Consider the following 12,891-nt stretch of genomic DNA (forward strand, 5'->3'; position numbering starts at 1 on the left):
TTTAGAGGGCTAGATTATTCAGCAACTTTTTAATATTTAGGATTCAGTAAAACTCAATTTGGGTTTGGTTTCATACTTCTATTTGTAATTTTTAATGGTGCATCCCTTTAAGGACTAATGTGATATGTTTGATTCATGAGCACTCAAAAATCCACAAACATTATAAATTAGTAAATATGACAGAATTTCAAGCATGAGAAGTATTTCCATTAATAAAGATAAGGATTTTGCCTTCAGTAAATAAAGTATGGCATGAGCTTACCTCTCCCCCAGAATCTGTTCAGAAATCTCAGAATTTGAACACTGTTCATTCTTTCTTTTGTTTCACATTCCTTTTGGGAAAATTCCTTGAACTATAGTCTAAAGAAAGAAGTGAGGTAGTTTTCTCTTCAGACTGGTTGTATTTTCTTCCATTTAACTGATTTTCAAAATCTTAATTGGAAATAAGAGTAACTGCTCTCTCCTAGTCAAAATGTCTCTTGCCACCTACTGGTTGTGTTTCATTCAGCAAGTTAGCTGGATGAGCCTTACTTTCGTGATCCGTAAATGGGAATAATATCTTCCCTGGTAGGGTGTATGAGGGGATAAAATGAAATAATGTATGTATAGCACTTAGCATAGCATGTGATCAGAGTAAAACCTCATTTGTCATTATTGAAGAAACTCTCCTGATTTTCCAGGTGAAACAGTATTCTTCCTTTCCTGTGTAAAACACACTAGCAGATGCCCATGACATGCTGAATGCTCCTGGCCAGAAGATACTCAAGAAGGTGTGGTCAGGGACTAACAGCATTGGGATCACCTGGCATCACCTTGTTAGAAATGTAGATTTTTAGGGGCACCTATGTGGCCCAGTTGGTTGAGCATTAGGTCATGATCTCAGGGTCCTGGGATCAAGGCCCCGAGTCAGACTCTACACTCAGTGGGGAGTCTACTTGAAGATGCTCTTTCCCTCTCCCTCTGCCCCTCTCCCTACGCACATGCTTGCTCTCTCACTCTCTCAAGTGAATATACAAATGAATCTTAAAAAAAAAAAGAAATGCAGATTTTTAGGTCTCAGCCCCAGACCTGCTGAATAGGAATCTGTATTTTAATGACCCTCCCCCCTTCCCCAAGTGACTTGGAAACACGTCCAAGTTTAAGAAGTACTATGACAAGGACACCTGCTTAACAGATGCTTGCTCCCAAATCATGTGATACCAGTTGTTCTTGCTTTTGTAGTTATATAATTTAACCAAGTATCACATAAAGCTAAATAAACATATGAAAAGAGAGTGTTGTCTTTAAGAAAACTAAGTTAAATGCTTTGAAACAACGCTAAGGATGAATGAGTCATAAAAATTATTGTTGAACTAAGTGGGGGTGAGACAACTGTAAAGATTGGAAAAATGATAAAATTTATCGAAAAGTGGTAAAAAAATTTATCGAATTTGAGCTTTGAGTTCTTCTCTTGCATGTGTTAGCTTCTAGACTTCACTTTAAGAAATTGAGTCATTTAGTCACTTAGTCGTTGGCTGGAGCCACTCTGAGTGTGTGCTCAGCTCAAAAGATAAGGGGGACCTGGAATTAACAGCTGGTGGCTGCCAGCCCACCACATCTGGGCAGCCAGTCTTTTCCTAAAGGAAGAACCAAACAACACTCGCAATGTCTGCCACAAGCCCAGTCTGTTTCTGTTTTTGCTTTTAAATCTGTAACCTGATGGGTACATGCATGGTATAAGCAATAAGCCTGTGAGACCAATGTCTTATATACTTTGCTGGGCAAAGACTCCTACAAATGTGCAGACTTTGAATATCCTGAGTGTGAAAATAATTATGCATTTTAATGATGGTGTTTGGAACTTGACAAACACTCAATCATGCTCTCTGGATACCAGTCTCTATAAATATAGTCGCCAATAGTCATCCCCAGAGCTACAAATTAAATCTCCACTGATTTTCAAGTTATTGTGAATTTACTAATCAAAATTCTGCACACAAATTGGCTCACCCAGGATGCATAATACTTATCTAAACCACCAAGGAAATATCTGAGCAGAGTCAGCAATTTGTCTTCCGCCATCTCTACTAAGTTTTACAGACTAGGAATAGCCAGTGGAGAAGGATGTTTTGTGATGCAAATGACATATCTAATAAAGGGTTAGTATCCAAAATCTATGAAGAACTTACCAAACTTAATACCCCAAAACCAAATAATCCAGTTAAGAAATGGGCAGAAGATATGAATAGACACTTTTCCAAAGAAGACATCCAGATGGCTAACAGACACATGAAAAGATGTTCAACATCACTCATTATCAGGGAAATACAAAACGAAACCACAATGAGATACCACTTCACACCTGTCAGAATGGCTAAAATTAATGACAAAAGAAACAACAGCTGTTGGTGGGAATGTGGTGTTGCACTGTTGGTGGGAATGCAAACTGGTGCAGCCACTCTGGAGAACAGTTTAGAGGTTCCTCAAAAAGTTAAAAATAGAATTACCCTACAATCCAGCAATTGCACTATTGGGTATTTACCCAAAGGATACAAAAATACAGATTCAAAGGTGTACATACACCCTAATGTTTAGAGCAGCATTATCAACAATAGTCAAACAATGGAGACAGCCCAAATGTCCATTGACCGATGAATGGGTAAAGAAGATGTGGTACATGTATACAATAGAATATTACTCAGCCATCAAAAAGAATGGAATCTTGCCATTTGCAACAATGTGGATGGAGCTAGAATATATTATGCTAAGCAAAATAAGTCAGAGAAATACAAATATGATCTCACTATATGTAGAATTTAAGAAATAAAACAGATGAACATATGGGAAGGGGGAAAAGAAAAAAAGGAGAGAGGGAAACAAGCCATAAGTGACTCCTAATGATAGAAAACTGAGGGTTGCTAGAGGGAGGCGAGTGGGGCATGGGCTAGATGGGTGATAGGTATTAAGGTATTAAAGAGGGCACTTGTTGAGATGAGCACTGGGTGATGTATGTAATCATCATATGAATTCTCCTGAAACCAATATTGCTCTGTATGTTAACTAACTAGAATTTGAATTTTAAAAAAACCTTAAACAAGAAAAAGATGTTATGTGAAACATCTATCACAATATCAAGCTTTCTCACATGAAGGCAAGCTGATGTGATAAAAATAGTGACACTTAAAGTGAGAAGATCTGTGTTTGAGAATGGCCTCTGTTATTTAGTTCCTGACTTAGTGTCATTAGAAAATGACTGATCAGTCTTTACAAATAGGCTTTGCACAGGAAAAACCACCACCAAATCAGTCTGGCTAGAGATTCTGGGGGCCTCTCAAGCCTTTTCTGTTGTTGTGTCTTTTCTGGATTTGTGTGCATAAATTCTCAATTAGAGGGATTTTCTTCCTCCCCACCCCCAGGAGTTTGTGATCTCTTACTCCCTCTGGTGTCTGTCTGCAGTACTGCACTTTCTCTCGAGCTGCTGCAACCGTCCCAGCTTTCTTTTGTTCTCAGCAGCCCTCAGGCTCCTAGAGTATTCTGCTCCCATCAGTGCCTGTGGTGCGTGAGACAGAAACAAGTCTCTTGGGTATTCCCTGGCCCCAAAAGCTGGAACATGAGAGGTATGCTCCAACTTTTTCCTTTCCCAGGGAGAAGCCTCTAGCTGAGTTGCTTAATGACTTTCCCAGAATAATTCTGCCGTTGGTTAATTTTCAGAGTTCTGAAAATATTGATTTTGACAGATTTTTGCCAGTGTTCTCATTGCTTTAATGGAGGAGCAGATTTTTGGAAGTCCTTACTCTGCCATTCTGGATGTGCCTCGTCTCTATTTTGCCTTCATTCTTAAAAGATCCTTTGAATTCGTGCATAATCTAGATTGATATTAATTTTATTTTTATCTTATTAATTCTCTCATTCTACTGTCTTCCATTATTAATGTTGAGATGTAATTAATTCACTCATTAGGAAGTTAGTCTGTTTATTGTCATTGGTTGCTTTTTAAGAGTTCCTATTTTTGGATTTCTGTGAATTTAGTCTGTATGACTATGAATTTCTTTTTATTTACTCTTCTTGGCTTTTTTTGGGCTCCTTATGTCTGTGGATTGATGTGTTCCAAGTTTATGGAAAATTCTAAGCCATTATCTCTTCAAATACTACTTGCAATTCATTCTCTTTCTTCCTCTTATTTGGAGCTCTGATTAAACAGATGTTAGACCTTCTCACATTTCTTAGCTTCTCTTCTACCTATTTCTTCTATCAAATTGTGTGAACGCCAGATATTTTCTTCTCACTCTTCTTTTAGTCCATGAATCCTCTATATCTCTGCCTTATCATCCATGAAACTCATCTACTGTCTCTCAAATATTATTGTATTTTTCATTACAGAAATTATATTTGATTCTTTTATATACTATTTATATTTTTTGTAATTTTTTTATCCTCTGTAGATATCTTCATTCTTTTTTATATGTTTAACATAGTCAGCAAAATTATTTCATAGTCTACATACAGCAATTTCAATATCTGGTGTCTTTGCAAGTCTATTTCTTTTCCTGTTCTCCTCATGAAACCTAGTTCCTATGTGCCTAGTCATTTTTGACTGTGTGCTGCACATCATTTTTTATTTATTTATTTTTTTTACTATTGGCAAAACTTACACTTACATTAAAAAAAAAAATAGAACATTTGAGTTTGCCAGAACATTTGAGTTTGCTTTTGCTAAAGCACAAGTGGGGAGCACAAGTGTTTCTGAAGAACATAAACTAAATTCAAGAGTTGAGATTCCCTAGTTTATCCTGAAGAGGGGGATGGGATGTAGTTCCATAAATTATTTCACCTTAATTCACCCTCATCCTGAATCCTGACAGTTCAGCATTTTGGGGACGATAGCTTCTTGTGGGGAAGGATTTCTTCTGTTAGTTGTCTGTCTTCTTTGTCTGTCAAAATTAAGGTTCACATCAGCAAATGACCTCAGTGTGTGAGTGGCTTCTGAGAGCACTTACCATTTTGAGTTATTATTTTCCATTTACTTTTAATTTTGTGCCTTGGGTTTTTTCTTGTTTTCATTTTTATGTTTTTAACAAGATAATTTTAATATTTTATCAAAGTTTTTAGTGTTTTCTGGAAGAATTAATCTGAACTACCTAACAAACCACTAGTAGAAATAAGAATTCCAGGGGTGCCTGGGTGGCTCAGTTGGTTAAGCGACTGCCTTCGGCTCAGGTCCTGATCCTGGAGTCCTGGGATCGAGTCCCACATCGGGCTCCCGGCTCAGCAGGGAGCTTGCTTCTCCCTCTGACCCTATCCCCTCTCATGCTGTTTCTCTCTCTCTCTCTCTCAAATAAATAAATAAATAAAATCTTTTAAAAAAAAAAAAGAAAGAAAGAAATAAGAATTCCAGGGGTGCCTGGGTGCCTCAGTCCGTTAAGCATCTGCCTTCAGCTCAGGTCATGATCTCAGGGTCCAGGGATCGAGCCCCATATTGGGCTCCCTGCTCAGCAGGGAGTCTGCTTCTCCCTCTCCCTCTGCCCCTCCCCACCCCTGCTTGTGCTTGCACTCTCTCTCTCTCAAATAAAATAAAATAAAGAAATAGGAGTTCTAGTTGAGCATATTTCTTCATAATGTGCTGCATCTCAGAGAGCTTCATGAATACCATGCTGATTTCTTTAGATACTTTTTTCCCCTTCTTCATTAGGTCCATTATTAGTTTTATAGGCATATCAATTATTTTTCCATATATTTTCAATATACTATTCTGGTCTTCCATTTCTTTGATAGTTGAGTTAAAATATATGTATATAATAAAATATATATGTTTGGCATCATTATACACACACACATATATGACATCATATCTTTCTATTGTTGACCCTCCAACTTTCTGTAACATCCATGGGACAGTACTTCTTTATTTGTGTTAACATTTCTGATTCACTTTGTTACTGCCCCATTTCACATTGTCATATAGTCTTTGAAGGATATAAGAATTATTTCTGAATTTCCTCCCAGATACTTTTCCATGAAACATATCCATTCTTCTTCAGTTTATTTGGCATACTGGGGTCCTCCAGAGAAGGTTGTGGAGCTATATCTGGGCACTATTACTCCTTTTATTTTTCAGTTCAAATTTTTTTTATTTCACCAGTAGGTTTTCTGCCCAGTAGAATCCTCTCAGCTGTTAGGTAGACAGGCAGGTCCTCAGCAGAGACTCAATGTATTGTAATAAGATTCAGAAAACCAAATTCATTTTTCACTCATATCCTCTCATTTTATCTTCTTTCCCTGACAAAGCTGCTACCATCATTTGGAAGAAGAAATGAAAACCATCTGTGCTTCCATGACCCTCAGCTTCTTACCTAAAACCCTCTGACAGGAATCATTTTTTATGACATTACTATTCATTCCTATAGGAGTAAGAAGAGTATGTCTGATGCATTTAATGAGCCTTGGCAAGCTTTTGTTCAGGGCTTAGACATATGTTCTAAGAAACCAATTATCTTAGGGCACATTGTGATATTTGGACAGGAATCCACTGAAACTATTTCAAGGAAAAGAGCGATTAATTGTAAGAATACATGGCAATATTATAGAATCCAATTGTTGGAAATACAGCCAGGTCTCTTGAGAGATAGAAAGCAATCAGGCAGCTATTTTTTCCATTTCTCTCTTCCTCTCTCCCCAGCCCTCTCTCCTAGCCTCTCTCTCTCGTCATGGTTCTTTTTCTCTATTTCCTCAGTATATCAGAATTCTCCTGATTCTCTTTCTTATTTATCAATGTATTTCTGGCTAAAAATGTCTGCTAACTCAGAATCTTTGTGGACTTATATCTCCAAAGTCCATCACCACGTAATTAATAGTGTTTATGTTTCTTAGTTAGGATTCCTGAGATAGAATTTAATTAGTTCAGATTAGGTTAGTTACCTGCTCATGGCCCAATGTGCTGTGGCAAAGACAGTGAGATCATGTGGTCTAAACATAACTGCCAAAGCATGGGTGGGAGACAGATACTCTTAGATGGTGGTGTGAATGGAGAGGTGATGATTGGCTTATCAGTTCATCAACATACTGTTCTGGAATGGAGATTTATCCACTTTTTAAATGCACAAAGTATCTTCTCTGGTTCAGTTATTTCAACATATGCCAAGTACAGGGGTAGGCAGGTTATGTCTTGTTATTAATTGAGTTTTAGATTGGTAGGGTTTTCTGTTGTCATTGTTGATTAAGTGCTTTGTAGTTGTCATATAAATCAGGTCAAGAGTTATCTTTTTTTTATGTGCTTTTCTAGTCACTAAGTTCCAAACTTTGGCTTTGCTTCCTTTCTAGTCTTTTGAATTTTTTTCTCTATTCTTTCTAGTCTTCCAATGAACTGGAGGAGGGTTGCTTTCCCCATACCTGTCTGGTCCTAAAATATATATCATCTGTGAAACTTTTGGATCAGTAAAAAATAATGCCCACTTTGCAAGTTCCCCTCTCTCACAAGATGAGCTACAGACCTTGGTGGTTGTCCCTGGAAGTAGTCATGTTCCCATGTCTAACAGTGGCCTTGTTGTTCTAGTAAGGACTTCTCTGCTAAGGAGTCTGTGCATATCTACATATACTTTTTAACCTTTTGGATGACCTCTTCTGTAACCTGCTTGTTCATATTCTATGCTAATATTTTTCTTGTTGATTTGCTGGAGTTCTTTATATGTTTTAGATACTAACTCAGTTTTATCTTCCATCATATCATTTATCAATTAAAGATATTTGACAAGGGACACTATTCCTTGTTGACGAGGTATCTTGATTTTGATGTAAGCAAATTCATCTTTTTTTTTTTTTTGACTTTTGGTTTATGCTATTTGTTTAAGAAATCTTTCCCTGCCCTCAAGCCATTTGCTCACATATTCTTTTCATACATGCATTTATTTATCTTTTATGGTTAGATATTTAATATCCCTGGACTCTACCTTTTTATGTAGGATTAATAAGAGATCCAGTTTTATTTTTTTCCATGTTGTGAGCCAATTTTTCCAACACCATCTATTAAACAAATCATTGTTTTTCCCTGATTTGTGGTGCCATCTTTGTTATATATTTTGGCAAATCTTGTATATTTAGAAAAATTTTATGGTAGAAATGAACAATTCCTCAACAAATTTGATGTAACTTATCTATAAAACCATCTAAGACTGTGGTTTTTGGGTTGTTTATTCAAGTATTCTATTTTTGCTGCCCAATTTGTCCATTTTTATGTATTTTTTTTCTGGAAATTTAGTTGTTTCATTTAAGTTTTCGAATTTATTAGTGTATGGTTGTACTTTGAACATATACATATAGATATTATAATGCTCTTACTCTTTTTATAATATCTGTGGTGTCCTAATTATTCATCATTTTATTATGTTTTTTTAACTAAGCATCCTCTTTTCCTTGATCAGTCTCATTAGAGGCCTTTTTTAAAATAATTTTTTTCAAAGAACCAAATATTTGGTTTTGTTCCTCTTCTCTTTTTTTTGTTCTTTATTTTATTGACTTCTACTCTGAAACTTATATCCCTCTGTAATACGTGTTTTATAAGTTAGTTGGAATGTTCAATTCTTCCATAGAAGACAAGGAAAGTAAATGAGAGGTATGAATAGTAAGTAGATTAGTAACCTGTGAGATATACTAGATGTAGAATAATTTGAATAGAGCATATGTGTGTTTAACCTAGACTATTAAGATATGGAGGAACCACAAGACACCAAGTATTTATGATATACTAAAGATACCAAGGTATACAAACCCCAATATTAATGATATACTACATATGCATGAGGCTTCTAAGACATTCAATAGTCATGAGATTAAATATACCACACATGTGACATCTATTCTAGTTCCTGTGCCCTCTGCCCAAGAAATACAGATAAAATCCATAGCTGTTAATTATGGTAATTGGCAAGCTGCAATTGTAGCCATGAGTACTTAGTCCAGCATTTCGCTGGTAGTGCAAGCACTACGTGTTGGCTCTCGACATCTTCCATCTTCTGTGCCTCTTTGCTCAAACCTCAACTCTGGTCCTCATATCTATGCTTTCAGCAGGGAATATGGCGTAGAGAGGAACACTATCTAAGGATTCAGGTAGTATGGTTAGCCTATCCTGCTGTACTCTACCTTAAGATCTTCTTCTCCAGGCTTCTCACTGAGTGTTTTCACTTGATTAGATAAACTGCATGATTTGAGCATGTTAATTTGGTCTATAAGCTTTTGTGGGCCATGACTTCTGAGATAGCTTGCCCGATAGTGTACTTGGAGAATACCATCACCTCAGGGGAATTTCTCATATAACATTTTCCTTCTTCTGTTTTTCTGCTTTCATTCTGTTGCTCACCATTTTATTTCTTCTTGGATAAATATATCTAAAGTTTAAGTGTCATCCCACTATCCAGTGAGGCCCACAGCACTGGTTTGGACTATGACTCTGCACATAGGCCAGAAATGTACATGGGACCTTAAGCTCACCTTCCTTACTTATATCAAATGATGACCGGTATACTGATCTCCCATCCCTTTGCTTATGGCAGGAGATGGCTTAACTTAGATTGGAAAAAAAAAGTTTAAGTGTCCTTCAAGGAACTGCTTTAGTATGTCCTGTAAATTTAGAGATGTAGTGCTAAATAGCATTAATAATTAAAAACTAAGATGACAGTAATATAAGACAGTCACCATCCTATAATTTTTAATATTCTTGTTAAAGTAAGGGTTATATTAAAATATTATTTCCAACATCAGACTGCTGAACCTACAATTTTGTTATTAATTTCTAATTTTATTGCTTTATGGTCAGAGATCTTCTGAATGGTATTAATCATTTGGAATTAATAGAGGTTTTCTTTATGATCTTAAAGATGGCTGTTTTTGTAAACATTCTGTGTATACACAAAAGGAATGCATATTTCTCGTTTGTTGAGCTTAGCTAATATATTTTCAATAGCTTGAGTTTGGTAATTGTATTTTCCAGATATTTTTATAATACTTCTAACATTTTATTTCTATCAGTTTCTGAGACAGGTGTGTCAAAATCATCAACTACAACTGGGGTGCCTGGGTGGCTCACTCAGTTGAGCATCTGACTCCTGATTTCAGTTTGGGTCATGATCTCAGGGTCATGAGATCAAGCCCTGCGGTGAGCCCCAAAGCAAGTCCCGTGCTCAGTGGAGAGTCTGCTTGAGATTCTCTTTCCCTCTCCCTCTGCCCCTCCCCCCACAAATAAATAAATAAATCTTTTAAAAAATCATCAATTACAATTGATAAATTACATATTTCTTCCTGAAGTTCTTTCAGTATTGATGTGTTTTAAAGCTATATTTTAGGGTGCATGTGAATTTATGATGGCTATAATCTTCTTGTTCAATTATTTCTTTTAAAACTTTTCCCATCTTTTTTCAGTCTTTCATTTTCTTTTTGTCTTACATGTATCTCTTGTTGCCTGTACATTGTGGGGCTTTATTTTTTTTAATTTGAGATTCTCTGTTTTAATTGGTGACCACAACCACTGTATTATAATTAATGCTATGTTAAGACTGTTTCACACATGTTAAGACCCATATTCATGTTTATTTACCCATATTGCTTTCTTAATTATCCCAATCTCTATCCTCCCCCTTCCCCCCACCAAAAAACCCAGAAAAGCTTTAGCCTGCTTGCTTATCATGTTGATCTTGTCCCCAGTCTTGTCAATATCAACAAGAATTTTAGTTTGGGGTATTTATTTGTTAACACTTGAGTTTTCTTATTTGAGGTCTCTTTCTTTAATTAATTAAAAAATATATTTCTTCAAATATTTCCCCTTCCCCATTTATATGTTTTGGGTCTCCTTCTGGGACTCCTGTTGTCTACACATTGGCACTTCCAACTCTGTTTTCTATTTTTTATCTTTTCTGTTGTCTATTTCTTTATTCATTCCTGCTTCCTCTGGGGGAGATTCCTAATCAGATCTTCTTACTAATTCATTTAAAAGCTGTGTCCATCTTACTAATTAACTGTTATTCATTGCAATTATTGCACATAGAGTGATTTATTTCAGCTATTACATTTGTTCATAAACAGTATTCCCCCGGGTTCTTTTGTATTATTTCTTGTTCCTTTCTGTATTGCTAATAATCTTTCCTTATGTCCTTCAATATATGTTTTCAAGCTTATTTGGAATTCTTCGTCAGCCTTTCCTAATCATGCTGGCTTATTGTAGACTTTGTTTAGTTTGTTGGCTCTCCTTGGGAATGGTTGTATTCCTGATACGTCTAATTGTCTTGGCCTATGAGCTTCTGACTTTGGAGTAATTGGTCTCTAATGTCTCTTGGGGAGTAGCCAAAGGCCAAGCCATGGCTTTGTGGATCCTGGTGAATTTAAGAAGAATGAAGAGAGTGGGTCCCAGGGTAAAGACCAAGTCACCTTGGGGTATCCTGGATACTTTCCTGGGCTGCAACTCCACAGGAACTCTTACACCTGGCTGCTGGTGTGAAGCTTTGGGATAAGACCCTCCCCTCCCCACCTCATCCAGGTTATAACGCACCAGACTTGTGGGGTTGGAGAAGAAACCCAGGGCAGGAATGGATGCCCAAGGTGGCAGCTTAGTGCAAACCTACTTGTTTTCATGAACTCCTTACTCCTTTAGGGCTATTGTGCCACTCTGAGAGTATTCTGTGGACCCTGGGATCAGCCTGTGGCTGTAGGAGAGGTCCCAGAGCCCAGAGAAGGTGAAGAGCAGAACACAATAAAACTCTTTCCTCTGTCCTATGCTTTATTGCCGTGGCCTCCAGCCGTTGTCTAGACCCCTTCCTCTCTCCTCAAAGTACCCACTCATTCGAGAAACCTAGAGTTTTTCATTTTTATTTCTTTTTTCCTTTTCCTTTTTTTCTCCCATTAAATGCTAATCCCTGAAATGCATGTGTGCCCTCTGTTTCTGTGGTTTCTCCAGGGCTGATTTCTGGAGTTGGAGTAGTTGGCAGCCCCAACTACTTTGCCCCCTTGGCTGGCCCTACAGTTCCTCGAGCCTTTTCCTTCTCCACTCTGCCTCTCTTCATCACCTGATACCTAGTTCCATGGGTGAGTTCATGTTCATGGTCTTTATTGTCCTCTTTGTGCAGGCCTCCATTCTTGAAAATCAGTAAGTGGAAGTCTTATTACAAACAGTGCTAAAATCAGCCTTCCTTCCACTTCTTCAGCTCTGCTGCAGGCCTCAAGTTAGGCCTGGGGTGTCCACTGAGAGTTTCCCAAAGCATGTTTTTGTCTCCCAAATGTCTGCACAAAGATCACATCTGAAATGAAAAAGCTGCAAACCAGCACTGTGTGTGAAAAAAAATCCCTGGGTAGAAAAAGAAGTCATCACTATAGAAAGAAACCCTTTAAGCTATAGAAGGCTGAATTTTGTCTAAAGACCACTCATTTTTTTGAAAGAATCTATGGAGCATGAATTAAGTTAATTTTGGACCAAAAGAAATACATGTTGCAAACAACCTCTATCCTCTCAGTCAACAGGAGACAATGATCTGGTGTCCTTTAGAGTTAAGAGGGGAATGGTCTTAACTCTGAGAGGCAGGATGGTGCAACCACCCAACCAAGATGGCAATTTAAAAAGCAAAGGCACCGGGTACTCTTGATTCAAATCCTAGCCTGGCCACTTACTACTAATTGTGTGACTGTGGTGGGTGCATTATTTAACTTCTCTTTCACTTAGTTCTCTCATCACTAAAATGGGGATTAAAACAGGTTCAGTTGTTACAAAGAGTAAGTAAGCTAGTGTCTAGGAGTCTATTCATATTGCCTACGGTGTTTCCATGATTGGAGTTCCTTTCTTTTTTTCTTCTTAAATCATCTCTATTTAAGGGATGCTCTCCATAACACTAACCCTCATGATAGTACCCCTCTTGTGATGACAGTATGCAGAAGCTGTCA

The sequence above is a fragment of the Neomonachus schauinslandi genome, chromosome 12 (genome assembly GCF_002201575.2).
Source record: "Neomonachus schauinslandi chromosome 12, ASM220157v2, whole genome shotgun sequence".
NCBI lineage: Eukaryota > Metazoa > Chordata > Mammalia > Carnivora > Phocidae > Neomonachus > Neomonachus schauinslandi.